The sequence below is a fragment of the Geotrypetes seraphini genome, chromosome 2, assembly GCF_902459505.1.
Source record: "Geotrypetes seraphini chromosome 2, aGeoSer1.1, whole genome shotgun sequence".
In the NCBI taxonomy this organism is placed as follows: domain Eukaryota; kingdom Metazoa; phylum Chordata; class Amphibia; order Gymnophiona; family Dermophiidae; genus Geotrypetes; species Geotrypetes seraphini.
The window spans coordinates 423,127,751-423,141,734 of record NC_047085.1 but is presented as its reverse complement, the minus strand read 5'-3'; the positions used below and the strand labels follow the sequence as shown (position 1 = coordinate 423,141,734).

At 45.2% G+C, this 13,984-nt stretch overlaps 1 protein-coding gene across 5 annotated transcripts in view; it reads left to right on the top strand.

The window, feature by feature from the left end:
- The window catches only part of CDK14 (cyclin dependent kinase 14), an 895,761-nt gene that overhangs the window by 829,464 nt on the left and 52,313 nt on the right, over nt 1–13,984 (top strand). The window contains exon 15 of one of the 5 annotated variants that reach the window (XM_033931185.1): nt 797–860. The exons of 3 other annotated variants lie outside the window; for them this stretch is intronic. The gene's annotated coding sequence lies outside the window, so the exon portion shown is untranslated. Of the gene's footprint in view, nt 1–331; nt 590–796; nt 861–13,984 lie in introns of those variants that run through there. One more of the 5 variants, XM_033931182.1, reaches the window with a different exon arrangement.

Below are 13,984 nucleotides of genomic sequence, written 5' to 3'. Positions count from 1 at the left end.
TAAAAACTTTATTTTGCACCTATATCCTACATATAGTGTTGAGTGGCATTTTAGCATACGTATTACATTTTTACTAACGTGTATGCCGAAACACTTTTAGTGTGAAATGTAATCCATATGCTCCTGTAGATAAATGCAACCCATGAGGACAGCATTTTCCGTGGCTCTACAGATCTTTTTAGCATCAGCAATTCCAGAAGCATCATGGTTAGAAATGTTTGTTTCTGGAGACACAGCACATACTGTAAATATTGGCATAAGTCGAAGGACTTTATTTAAAGAGGACAGTTTTAAAGCTGACCACATGTATTTGTTTGGAAAACGCTTGCAGGTACCTTTGCCCATGGATTTTGACTCAGTTGCTGGAGAGGAAGAGAATCACTTTGAAACTCGCTCTGGGTACTCATTTGCATCTCTTTTGTTGTGTGGATACTTTTCTTGTCATATGCTAAGTTGAAAATGTGATCCACAACCTATTATTTTCCTGCCTTGACTCAGACATAGTCCTGAGAGTGCCTCTTAGGCATATTACAGGAGGGTAATTTTCAGGCAGTTTAGGTGTGTAAATCACTATTTCCCTCCTCCCTCACCACAGCTTTAAGAATTGTCCTCTAAAGATGAGGCTATGGTTGAATTATACTATACACTTTCTTTAATTGTGTGCCTCTCTCTTTATTTCCTTATTTAACAGATTTTTTTTTTTTTTTTTTTTAAGTCTCGTCTGGCATATCTGAAGTGTTTACATTTGTAAACGGGGATGGTGCATATTGAAATGCTTGTCTATCAATACTTGCAGGTTCAGAAGTGCTCCACGGGGTTGCTGTGTGGATATCTTGTTGAATGGCTAGCTGTCACACATAATGCTGTACACAGACAAGAACATTTCTGTTAAGCAGCTTGAGATTGGCCCAGATAAAGGCTGCATGCCTATCATGAAAGGCTGAATCTCTCTACCATGGCCATCCCTGTGGGCCTGACCTAGTTGAGTATAAGTGCACCATTGAGAAGAAAGTTATTCAAAATAAATAAAATGAGCAAATGAGTAGCAAAACTAGCAGCACCCTGTGTACATTAAGCTACTTATCAAAGGCTCTGTTACTCATTTTAGGTGAGATATACATTTCCTGAAGGTAACGTGTCGTGCAAACTCAAAGCTTTAGTACAGTAATTAAGAATGTTAGCATTTTATTTTGTAGTGCATTATGTATGGTTTTTTGGAGTGCTGACAGACTGGGGGGCCTAGATTCCGTTATAGAATACTAGCATAACCTAGCATTGGCGCACCTAACATTTATGCATCTGTCATAGACCAGGCATAACTGTGGCCACCTAAATACAGCAAGGACCCTGGTAACTTCCAGATTTTGTAAATTATACGTGTAACTGGAAGCCCCTTCTATGCTCTGCCCCCTTGCACTTATATGCAATACCACTTATGCATACCCGGTCAGAGGCGCCAGGGGCGGTAGTGCCCCTCCTCCGCCCTCATCTCCGCCCCCCCTCCTCCACATGCTCCTTCCCCGCCCCCTCCTGCTGTTTATGCGCCGCTTCCCTTCCCCCATACCTCTGTAAAATTCCTGGCATGAGCAGTAACCCCCAATCTGCTGTCGTGCCAGTGTCGGCTCTTCCTCTGATGTCACTTCCTAGGTGCTAGTCCAGGAAGTGATGTCGCGACAGGTTGGGGGTTGCTGCTTGCACCAGGAACATTACAGAGGTATGGGGGAAGGGAAGCAGAGCGTACATGCAGCAGTGGGGGGGGGGAGGGGAAGGAGCAGGGGAGGACGGGTGCCTGGGCCCTCACTAAGATGTGCCTCCCACCCTCCCATTACTGCTGCCTCGTATGCATGTTAATATACTCTTACCTGTGAAAGTATTGGTATTCTGTGCATTTACATGCACTAGTGGCATATAAAAGTAAGTTCACTTAAAGGGGCAGTTTTAAACCTAGGCACTAATATTTACACATGCACAACACGTTTAAGTGTGTAGTATCATGTGCACAAGTGCTAACCTGCTGCCTAAGTGTTGGGTTACCAGACATACAGAAAAACCCGGACATGTCCTCTTTTTAGAAGACTGTCCGGATGCCCTGAGGGCAGTTTGTCCTTATGTGTGAATGTTGACATGATGATGTCATACACATGCATGGCATCATCTCATTGACCTCTGCGCATGCACAGAGGATATCCATAGACAGCCCCAAGCTCCGGGAAGGAGACATGTGATTCATGTGGAGGCGGGGCTGAGGGCAGATCAGGGCAGGGCAGGGTGGTGCTGGGGCAGAATGGGGCGGGGCTAGATGTTCTCTTTTTTTGTAAGAGGCAATCTTGCAACCCACCTAATTGCTAACCTGCAAATTGCTAACCTGCAAATTTGCAAGGAGAGAGTGCACATAGGGGCAGAGCATGGGTGTGGCTTCCACTTATGCACACAACTGATAGAATACAGCATGTTATGCAGGAATCTGCTAGTGCACTTCAGCGCGTTCACCTAATCAATTCTAAGCTGGTGTAAATTATCACACCTAAATATTAGGCATGCAAATAACTGGTTATGCTAGGGAGCGCAGGCACCTTTGTTCCTTGCCCCCTGTGAGTTTTCACTTACAACTGCATAGGGATTTTAGCCCACATTTTGCAGCTTCATTTGGGGGGGTCATACACCAGGGCTTGATCTGGACCCTTTGTAATCATGGGCCCTAGTTATTAGGTGCTGCCAATGCATATTAAAGGGGGTTCTTTCTCCAGAGGCCGTGAAAGCTGCTTTTATAGTATCTCTCATTCTAGTCAGCCTAAAGCTGAAAATTGAACCCAACTCCTCTTTGTGGCTGGCAGTGCACCTGTTAAAAGAATTCTCCCTTAATAAAATATATCACTCTTAAAGAGAGAAATATATTTTATATTAAATAGCTGTTAATAGAGGCATGCACTGCTTGTTTAAAGTGTGTCTAGCTTGGGTGCCAGTTTTTACATATTACAAACCCCAGAGCAACAATTCTTTTTATTTCATTTAATCAAACACCTTGTATATTGTTCACACATCCTCTTGCACACGTATAGTGTATAGTGCTCAGAGCATGGCTACACCGCAGCTCTTTGTTCTTTGTCTTATTTAGAAACAAGACAGCACCATATTCAATCATTGCACTTAGCAAAAACAGCTTTTACAGAAAAGAATGAAGTACACTTGTAAAATTTAAAAAACTTTCTTTTCCAAAGGTAATTACAATGTATTTCTTCCAGTGCTGTCTGAGATCATTCAAGCTTTCTCCAATAACCGTATATTTGCTATGGTGCTGCCGTATATACCTAAAACCTGGGATCCCGGTTTCGCCAAAAGTGGCTTCCTCAGGAATAAAACTGAAACAACATAAAATAATAATACAGTTATTGGAGAAAGCTTGAATGATCTCAGACAGCACTGGAAGAAATACATTGTGATTACCTTACATTGTGATTACTCAAGGAGTTGTGTGATGTCCTGGCAGAACCGCTATCCGTACTCTTCAATCTCTCCCTCAGTACGGGGAGAGTACCCATGGACTGGAAAACGGCTAACGTCGTTCCACTACACAAAAAAGGTTGCAGAGAGGAGGTTGCGAATTACAGACCGGTGAGTCTGACATCAATAGTGTGTAAACTCATGGAAACACTAATCAAACGAAAAATAGACACGATCCTGGATAAGGAGAATCTACGGGATCCCAGTCAACATGGATTCACCAAAGGTAGGTCCTGCCAATCCAATCTCATCAGCTTCTTTGACTGGGTAACAAGGAAGCTGGACTTGGGAGAATCCCTGGACGTAGTGTACCTGGACTTCAGTAAAGCATTCGATAGCGTCCCTCACCGTAGGCTGTTGAGCAAGATGAAATCGATGGGATTGGGAGAAACGCTAATTGCATGGGTTAAGGATTGGCTGGGTGATAGGCTTCAGAGGGTGGTGGTTAACGGTACCCTCTCTAAAACGTCGGAAGTGACAAGCGGAGTGCCGCAGGGCTCAGTCTTGGGCCCTCTACTTTTCAACTTATTCATAAGGGACCTGACTCAGGGTCTTCAAGGTAAAATAACACTATTTGCCGACGCCGCCAAATTATGTAACATAGTGAGCAGCTCCAATTTACACGATAGTATGACGCAGGACCTGTTTTTGTTGGAGCGTTGGTCTTCGACCTGGCAGCTGGGCTTCAATGCCAAGAAATGTAAGGTCATGCACCTCGGCAGTAGAAATCCGTGCAGAACTTACACCTTGAATGGTGAGACCTTAGCTAGGACTGTGACAGAACGAGATTTGGGAGTGACTATCAGTGCAGATATGAAAGCTGCCAGTCAAGTAGAGAAGGCTTCATCTAAGGCAAGACAAATGTTGGGTTGCATCCGCAGAAGTTTCGTCAGCCGGAAGCCTGAGGTCATCATGCCGTTGTACAGAACCATGGTGAGACCGCATCTGGAATACTGTGTGCAATTCTGGAGGCCACATTATCGTAAAGATGTGCTAAGAGCAGAGTCGGTTCAGCGGATGGCCACCAGGATGGTCTCGGGGCTCAAGGATCTCTCATACGAAGAGAGGCTGAACAAATTGCGGCTCTACTCTCTCGAGGAGCATAGGAAGAGGGGTGACATGATTGAGACGTTCAAGTATATCACTGGGCATATCGAAGTGGAAGAAGATATGTTCCTTCTCCAGGGACCCTCAGCCACAAGAGGACATCCGCTTAAACTCAGGGGAGGGAAATTTCAGGGCGACACCAGAAAGTATTACTTCACTGAAAGAGTGGTTGAACACTGGAACAAGCTTCCGATACAGGTGATCGAGGCCAAAAGTGTTCCAGATTTTAAGGGTAAATGGGATGCCCATGTGGGATCCCTCAGAGGGTGAAGTTACGGATGGGTCAGTTAGAGCGGGGGCTCTAGAGCAGACTTAGGGGGTGGGTCTGTTGAGTGGGCAGACTTGATGGGCTATGGCCCTTATCTCCATCATTTTTCTATGTTTCTACCTTTGGAGAAGAAGGGTTTTATAACTTTTCAACACTTCGGCCCTGATTCTGTATAGGATGCCTGGTCTCAGCAGCCACCTAAGCAGCTTTTGAGAATCACACACAGGCGTCCTATACAGAATCACGTCTGTTCCCCCAACATCCCCAGCAGGAGGGATGCCTACTCCCTCCTGCCAGCACCCCCTGAACACATGACCCCAAAACCCACCTGGACCCCCACCGTACCTTTATCAGCAAGTTCAGGTGGAGGGATGCCTACTCCCTCTAGCCGACAGTCCCGCCTCTTCAGAATGGTATGCCTTCCCAGTGCATCCTGGGGAGGAGCCTAAGGCCCCTCCTATGGGAGAGGCCTTAGGGATCAGACCAATCGGAGTTTTAGGCCACTCCCAGTGCATCCCAGAATGCGCTGGGAAGGAGGCCTAAGACTTTGGTTGTCCCAGGTCCCTAAAGCCCCTCCTATGGGAGGGGCCTTAAGGCACCTGAGCCAATCAGGGCCTTAGGCCTTTCCCCGGTGGCTCCCAGGATGCACCGGGAAGGGGAAGGCCTGCCATTCTGAAGAGGCGGGCCTGCTGGCCAGAGGAAGTACACATCCCTCCAGCCGGCCTTGCTGATAAAGGTACAGGGAAGCCAGGTGGGTTTCGGGAGGTGGGGCATTTGGTGAGTCATGTGTTCGGGTGGGTGCCAGCAGGAGGGAGTGGGCATCCCTCCTGCTGGAGATGTTGGGGGGGGAGTTCCAGCATGAAGGCATCCCTCCTGCCACGGAAAGTGTGTATATGTGTGTGTGTGGGGGGGGGGGAGTTTTCGGATGGTGGCGTGAGGGAATGGGCATCCCTCCTGCCAGCTGAATTGTGGTAAGGCTCTTGGGTTCCCTGCTGCTCAGCTGATTATGGCATGGAGATTTATTTGCCGCGATCAGTTTAGCAGCCACATCTATTTGAAAATGCTGGCCTACATTTCAGGATCCTATCGCGATCCTAAGGAGACGCCTAGGGCCACTTTAGCTCAGCTAAGGCCACTTCTGGGTGAAACCAGGCCCAACCTCAGGTGACATTATGCAGCTGGTTAGACAGCGATAGGATACCTACCACTGCCTACAGTGGAGACGCCATTTATAGAATTTGCTCCTTCATTCTCTTCTCCTGTAAAAACTGTTTTTTGCTAAGTGCATTGAATATAGTGCCGTCTTGTTTCTAAATAAGAAATAGCACAAAGAGCTACAGTGTAACCATGTTCTGAGCACTATACACTATATAATTCATGTATGCAAGAGGGTATGTGGGCAATATAAGAGATGTTGATTAAATGAAATAAAAAGAATTGTTGTTCTGGGATTTGTGATATGTATTGTTGATGAACCTAGGACTATATCATATAATACTCTTGTTTATGTACAGAAGTTCCAGTATTTACACCAGGTTTCAGCAGGCCTAGGTCTGGCACCTAAAGTTTGGAATGGAAATCATTTATAGAATTTCCCCCATGGTGCAAATTGTTGCAGAAGGATGTCATTCACATCTTTCAGCTTCTCCCTTCACTGGTGGAGTATAGTGCCCTCTTCAGTTTTTCCTTCTGCAAGCAAAATGAGAAGGTGTGTTCTGATCTGCTCTGTTTCATTTTATTATTTTTGGGGAGTTATTGTCATTTTTCTTGTGTAGCTTTGGTGCCAGGAGGTCCCCTTCTTAGGGCTACTTCACCTGGGAAAGAATGCAGACCTGCGAGGGTCTGGATTATGGAAGAAGTGAATTATGTGGCTGATGCTCTCTATGATGTCATCTGAGTCATGAGCAAAGTCTTGGTGTACGCCGTCTCTGCCCATCGGATGCTCTGGATTAGGCAGTGAGCAGGCGATTCAGCCTCTAAGGCTACTCTAAGCAGATTACCCTTTAAAGAGCAGATGCTTTTTGGCAAAAGTTTGGATGAACTCATGGCCAGCATGGTGGATCACCACCCCAAATCTCTGCCAGATAGTAGATCTCATCATCACGCTAGGGGAGGTAAATGCACCTTTTGTTCCTCTCAGAGATCTTCTCACCAGTTTTCTTCTGGTTCAGAAAGAGTCTGCTAAAGCTGACTCAGTGCTTGAAGTATCTGGGAGTATGCTTTAACACAAGAAAAGGTTGTGTCTTTCTTCCCTAGGCATGCAAACAGAAGCTCCGGAAGCAGATCACAGAGACCTTAGTGATGCCGAAGCCCACGGTCCGGCATTACCTTCAGATACTGGGCTCAATGGCGGCCACCCTGGAAGTTGTCTCCTGGATGAGAGCACATATGTGCCCACTACAGGATTTCCTCCTCTCCAGGTGGTTCCCGCAAAGACAGATTCAGCTCCACTGGACATGGGAGGCAAGGAGCAGCTTACACTGGTAGCTCCAAGGGGGACTCCTTTTTGAAGGGCATGCCCCTCTGAATCACCTCATGGGTGATACTCACAAGCAATGTCAGTCTGAGCGACTGGGGGCCTATTTCGTTGGTCATCCACTCCTGGGCAAATGGTCACTATCTGAGAGCAAGTGGTCCATAAATCGGCTGGAACTGAGAGCCATCCATCTTGCATTGAAAGCATTGGAGATTTCCTTGCTAGGAAAGGTGATCAGGGTTTTCTCCGACAATGCCACCATGGTAGCTTATGTGAATAGACCAGGAAGCACCAAAAGTGCACCATTGCGTCTAGAGGCACAGATGTTCTTCAAGTGGATGGAGGCTTACTTACAGACACTTTCTGCAGTCCATATGGCAGGAATAAAAAATGTTCAAGCCGACTTTCTGAGCCAGCAGACTCTGGCCCTAGGGGAGTGATCACTGTTCCAAAGAGCATTCAACCTCATTGTTTCAGTGCTGGGGAAGACCGGAGATAGATCTCATGGCCTCAGCCAAGAAAATGAAAGCGAAGCACTTCTATAGTCAAAGAGCCAAACTGGGAAGCCCAGGGCTGGACTCCTGGTTCAGCCCTAACCCACAGAGAGTCTCTTCTACATGTTCCCACCTTGGGCCATGGTGGGCTGGATTATTTGCAGAATTTCAAGCCACCCAGGTATGGTAATACTGGTAGCTCCAGACTGGTTTCATCAGCCTTGTTATATGGATCTAGTGTGGCTACAAAGAGGCAGGTGTCTCAAGCTGCCAGTTCATCCAGGGATCCTCAGTCAGGGTCCAGTCCCCATGGAGAATCTAGAGTGCTTTGGTCTTCTGGCATGGCTCTTGAGCACATGACCCTGACCAGTAAGGGTTACTCTGAAGTTGTTGTTGCAGCTCTGCTTAGAGCAAAGAAGCCATTACTTATTTACTCTTTCCAAAAATACTAGGACTAGGGGGCATGCAATGAAGCAACTAAGTAGTAAATTTAAAATAAACCAGAGAAAATATTTCTTTACAAAACGTGCAATTAAACTCTGGAATTTGTTTCCTGAGAATGTGATGAAATCAGTTAGCTTAGCGGGGTTTAAAAAAGGTTTGGATAAATTCCTAAAAGGGAAGTCCATAAGCCATTATTGAGATGGTTTGGAGAAATCCACTGCTTAGGAAAAGCAGCATAAAATCTGTTTTATTACTTGGGATCTAGTTAGAGTACTTGGTACCTGGGTTGACCACTGTTGGAAACAGGATACTGAGCTTGATGGACCTTTGCTCTGTCCCAGTATGGCAATTCTTGTGTTCTTATTATGTTTGCAGCTTATGCAAAGACCTGGAAGACTTTCCAGCTCTGGTGTGCCAAGGAATGGGTAGAGCCTTACAAGGCACCCATACCTTTGATCTTCACATTTCTGCAAGCTGTACTAAAAAAATCCAGGTGGCAGTTCTCTCATGCTTCCGGGCTAGAGGGAGGGGAAACTGTCACTAGCATCTCATCCAGACATCACTCAATTCTTGAGGGGGGCATTCAGATTGCATCCTCCATTGTGCTATCCTTTCCTGTCTTGGGATCTTAATATTGTATTGAAGGGCCTTTCCAAAGCCCCGAATGAGCCTTTGTAAGACACATCGCTTCTGGACCTCACCATCAAGATGGGCTTCCTGTGTGGCCAATGTTTCTGTAAGATGAATCTTGTAATTACAGGCTCTGTCATGCAGAGAGCCCTTCCTCAGGTACACAGAGGCTGAGATTTCTCTGAATATAGTACCTTCCTTTCTGCTGAAGGTGATGTCAGCATTTCATGTCAACCAAGAGATTCGTTTGCCAGCTTTTTACCCTATACGTAGGTTTGGTTAAACAGGACAGGACTTTGCAGAAGCTGGATGTGCAAAGAGTTTTACTTCACTACCTGGAAAGGACCAATGATTCACAGCTTTCCAACCATCTTTTTGTGCTAACCAGTCAATCAAGATGAGGCAGGCCAGAAGCAATAAATAAATAACCTTATTCACAATTATTCAATGCTTATCAACTTAACAAATAATAGTTGTGCATATATGACAGTAAGAACTCATAGCAGCTCATCCGATAACATCTGACCTCTACAGTTACCCCCAAATCCTATAAAATACACTAAAAATTGCTAATTAGTGCCAATAATTGGCTTTTTAACTAGCAATTATTGATGCTAATTAAAATTAATTGCAAGTTATGCGCAAGTCATAAAAGGGGGCATGGAAACGGGCGGGTCATGAGCAAATTGGGGCATTACTTTAAGTTATGCATGTAATTAAAAAATAAGGGCATCCATACCTAAATTTAGGTGCTGGTATTGCACCAATGTTTTCCTTGGTGCAAGTGGCCGTGCCCAAATTTAGGGCTCCTTTTACTAAACCATGGTAGAGCTTTTTACCGTGGGCTGGTGAAGTAAATACTCAAATGTTCATTCAATTCCTATGAGTATTAGAGTATTTACCTTGACGGCCCACAGTAGAAACCTCTACCACGGCTTTGTAAAAGCCAGCATTAGTCGTGGTACCCAGGCGTAAATGCTATTCTATAAACCACGCCTAACTTTAAACGCAGCTTATAGAATAGCATTTTTTTCAGCACTGATTTTTGGGCACCTTATATAGAATTTAGCCCTTAATGCTTATAGGTCTGTGGTGAGTATTTGACAAGATCCATCCTGATATCTATGTCTGCTGGAGAGAATTTATAAAATATACTAGAATGCTTTGGATCACACATCTATGAAACTGTAGAAAACCTCCATCCCTGCGACCCGGTCTTTCAGGCTGCATCAGCTCACTGGCTTCCCTTAGCCAAACATGTCTTCAAGGGCCTGAAGCTAGCATTCAAATCCTTGCATGACATGGCGCCGAGCTACATGATGGCCAAGCTTCCTCCGTACGTGCCGAACAGGTCCCTCCACTCCCAGGATGAAACACGCGTCAAAACGCCCCCTTCAACTGCACACCACCAAACGACATTTCTACTCCCACTTCATACCGACCCACTGGAATCAACGGCCCCCGCAGATAAGATCCCCTTGAAGGACTCCTCAGCTTTAGGAAAGCAATAAAATCATACCTGTTCACCTAACTCCCACAACCGATAGATTACAAAGAAATGTATATTGATTCAAGATCCTTGGTACATGTCGCATTAGGATAAAAACTTAGTAACATACATAGTAACATAGTAGATGACGGCAGATAAAGACCCGAATGGTCCATCCAGTCTGCCCAACCTGATTCAATCTAAATGTTTTTTTTTTTTAATTTTTCTTCTTAGCTATTTCTGGGCAAGACTCCAAAGCTTTACCCGGTACTGTGCTTGGGTTCCAACTGCCAAAATCTCTGTTAAGACTTACTCCAGCCCATCTACACCCTCCCAGCCATTGAAGCCCTCCCCTGCCCATCCTCCACCAAACGGCCATACACAGACACAGACCGTGCAAGTCTGCCCAGTAACTGGCCTAGTTCAATATTTAATATTATTTTCTGATTCTAAATCTTCTGTGTTCATCCCACGCTTCTTTGAACTCAGTCACAGTTTTACTCTCTACCACCTCTCTCGGGAGCGCATTCCAGGCATCCACTACCCTCTCCGTAAAGTACAATTTCCTAACATTGCCCCTGAATCTACCACCCCTCAACCTCAAATTATGTCCTCTGGTTTTACCATTTTCCTTTCTCTGGAAAAGATTTTGTTCTGCGTTAATACCTTCAAGTATTTGAACGTCTGAATCATATCTCCCCTGTCTCTCCTTTCCTCTAGGGCAGGGGTGTCCAATGTCGGTCCTCGAGGGCCGCAGTCCAGTCGGATTTTCAGGATTTCCCCAATGAATATACATGAGGTCTATTTGCATGCACTGCTTTCATTGTATGCTAATAGATCTCATGCATATTCATTGGGGAAATCCTAAAAACCCGACTGAATTACGGCCCTCGAGGACCGACATTGGACACCCCTGCTCTAGGGTATACATATTCAGGGCTTCCATTCTCTCATCATACGCAAGCCTCCTTCTGGCGCAAGCCTCCTATCATTTTCGTCGCTCTCCTCTGGACCGCCTCAAGTCTTCCTACGTCTTTCACCAGATACGGTCTCCAAAACTGAACACAGTACTCCAAGTGGGGCCTCACTAATGACCTGTACAGGGGCATCAACACCTTCTTCCTTCTACTGACTACGCCTCTCTTTATACAGCCCAGCATCCTTCTGGCAGCAGCCACTGCCTTGTCACACTGTTTTTTTGCCTTTAGATCTTCGGACACTATCACCCCAAGGTCCCTCTCCCCGTCCGTGCATATCAGGTTCTCTCCTCCCAGCATATACGCTTCCTTCCTATTATTAATCCCCAAATGCATTACTCTGCATTTCTTTGCATTGAATTTTAGTTGCCAGGCATTAGACCATTCCTCTAACTTTTGCAGATCCTTTTTCATATTTTCCACTCCCTCTTCGGTGTCTACTCTGTTACAAATCTTGGTATCATCTGCAAAAAGGCACACTTTTCCTTCTAACCCTTCAGCAATGTCACTCACATACATATTGAACAGGATTGGCCCCAGCACCGAACCCTGAGGGACTCCACTAGTCACCTTTCCTTCCTTCGAGCGACTTCCATTAACCACCACCCTCTGGCATCTGTCCGACAGCCAGTTTCTGACCCAGTTCACCACTTTGGGTCCTAACTTCAGCCCTTCAAGTTTGTTCAACAGCCTCCTATGAGGAACTGTATCAAAGGCTTTGCTGAAATCCAAGTAAATTACATCTAGCATATGTCCTTGATCCAGCTCTCTGGTCACCCAATCAAAAAATTCAATCAGGTTCGTTTGGCACGATTTACCTTTTGTAAAGCCATGTTGCCTCAGATCCTGTAACCCATTAGATTCAAGGAAGTACACTATCCTTTCTTTCAGCAACACTTCCATTATTTTTCCAACAACTGAAGTGAGGCTCACCGGCTGTAGTTTCCTGCTTCATCCCTGTGATCACTTTTATGAATAGGGACCACATCCGCTCTCCTCCAATCCCCAGGAATCACTCCCGTCTCCAGAGATTTGTTGAACAAGTCTTTAATAGGACTCGCCAGAACCTCTCTGAGCTCCCTTAGTATCCTGGGATGGATCCCGTCTGGTCCCATCGATTTGTCCACCTTCAGTTTTTCAAGTTGCTCATAAACACCCTCCTCCGTGAACGGCGTAGAATCTACTCCATTTTCTCGTGTAACTTTGCCAGACAATCTCGGTCCTTCTCCAGGATTTTCTTCTGTGAACACAGAACAGAAGTATTTGTTTAGCACATTTGCTTTCTCCTCATCACTCTCCACATATTTGTTCCCAGCATCTTTTAGCCTAGCAATTCCATTTTTTATCTTCCTCCTTTCACTAATATATCTGAAAAAAAATTTTATCTCCCTTTTTTACATTTTTAGCCATTTGTTCTTCCGCCTGTGCCTTCGCCAAACGTATCTCTCTCTTGGCTTCTTTCAGTTTCACCCTATAGTCCTTTCTGCTCTCCTTTTCTTGGGTTTTTTATATTTCATGAACGCCAACTCTTTCGCCTTTATTTTCTCAGCCACTAGGTTGGAGAACCATATCGGCTTCCTTTTTCTCTTTTTTTTATTGATTTTCTTCACATAAAGGTCCGTAGCCATTTTTATCGCTCCTTTCAGCTTAGACCACTGTCTTTCCACTTCTCTTATGTCCTCCCATCCTAACAGCTCTTTCTCAGGTACTTTCCCATTGCATTAAAGTCCGTACGTTTGAAATCTAGGACTTTAAGTATCGTGCGGCCGCTATCCACTTTAGCCGTTATATCAAACCAAACCGTTTGATGATCGCTACTACCCAGGTGAGCATCCACTCGAACATTAGAGATACTCTCTCCATTTGTGAGGACCAGATCCAATATTGCTTTTTCCCTTGTGGGTTCCGTCACCATTTGTCTGAGCAGAGCCTCTTGAAAGGCATCCACAATCTCCCTACTTCTTTCCGATTCCGCAGACGGAACATTCCAGTCTGCATCCGGCAGGTTGAAATCTCCCCACAGCAGAACCTCCTCTTTCCTTCCAAACTTTTGGATATCCACAATCAGATCCTTATCAATTTGCTGCGATTGAGTCGGAGGTCTGTAGACTACACCCACGTAGATAGAAGTTCCATCTTCTCTTTTCAGAGCAATCCATATCGCTTCTTCCTCTCCCCAGGTCCCTTGCATTTCGGTCGCTTGGATATTGATCTTTACATAGAGAGCTACTCCTCCACCTTTATGACCATCTCTGTCCTTCCTAAAAAGATTATATCCCGGTATGTTTGCATCCCATCCATGTGATTCACTGAACCATGTCTCTGTGATAGCAACAATATCTAGTTCTGCCTCTAATATCAGGGCTTGCAGATCATGAACTTTGTTGCTTAGACTGCGAGCATTTGTGGTCATCGCTTTCCAGTTATTTTTCAGCGATAATCTCCTTTTTCGTATGGATTTTTGTGTCGTTTCACTTTCCATTGCAATACTAAGAAATGAGTTGCTGATATTGCTTATGTTGCAGCCTTTACTACTATCACATCTTTTCTTTTGCCGGGGGTGGTCTCTATAATTGTTCTTCGTACATACACCACCCC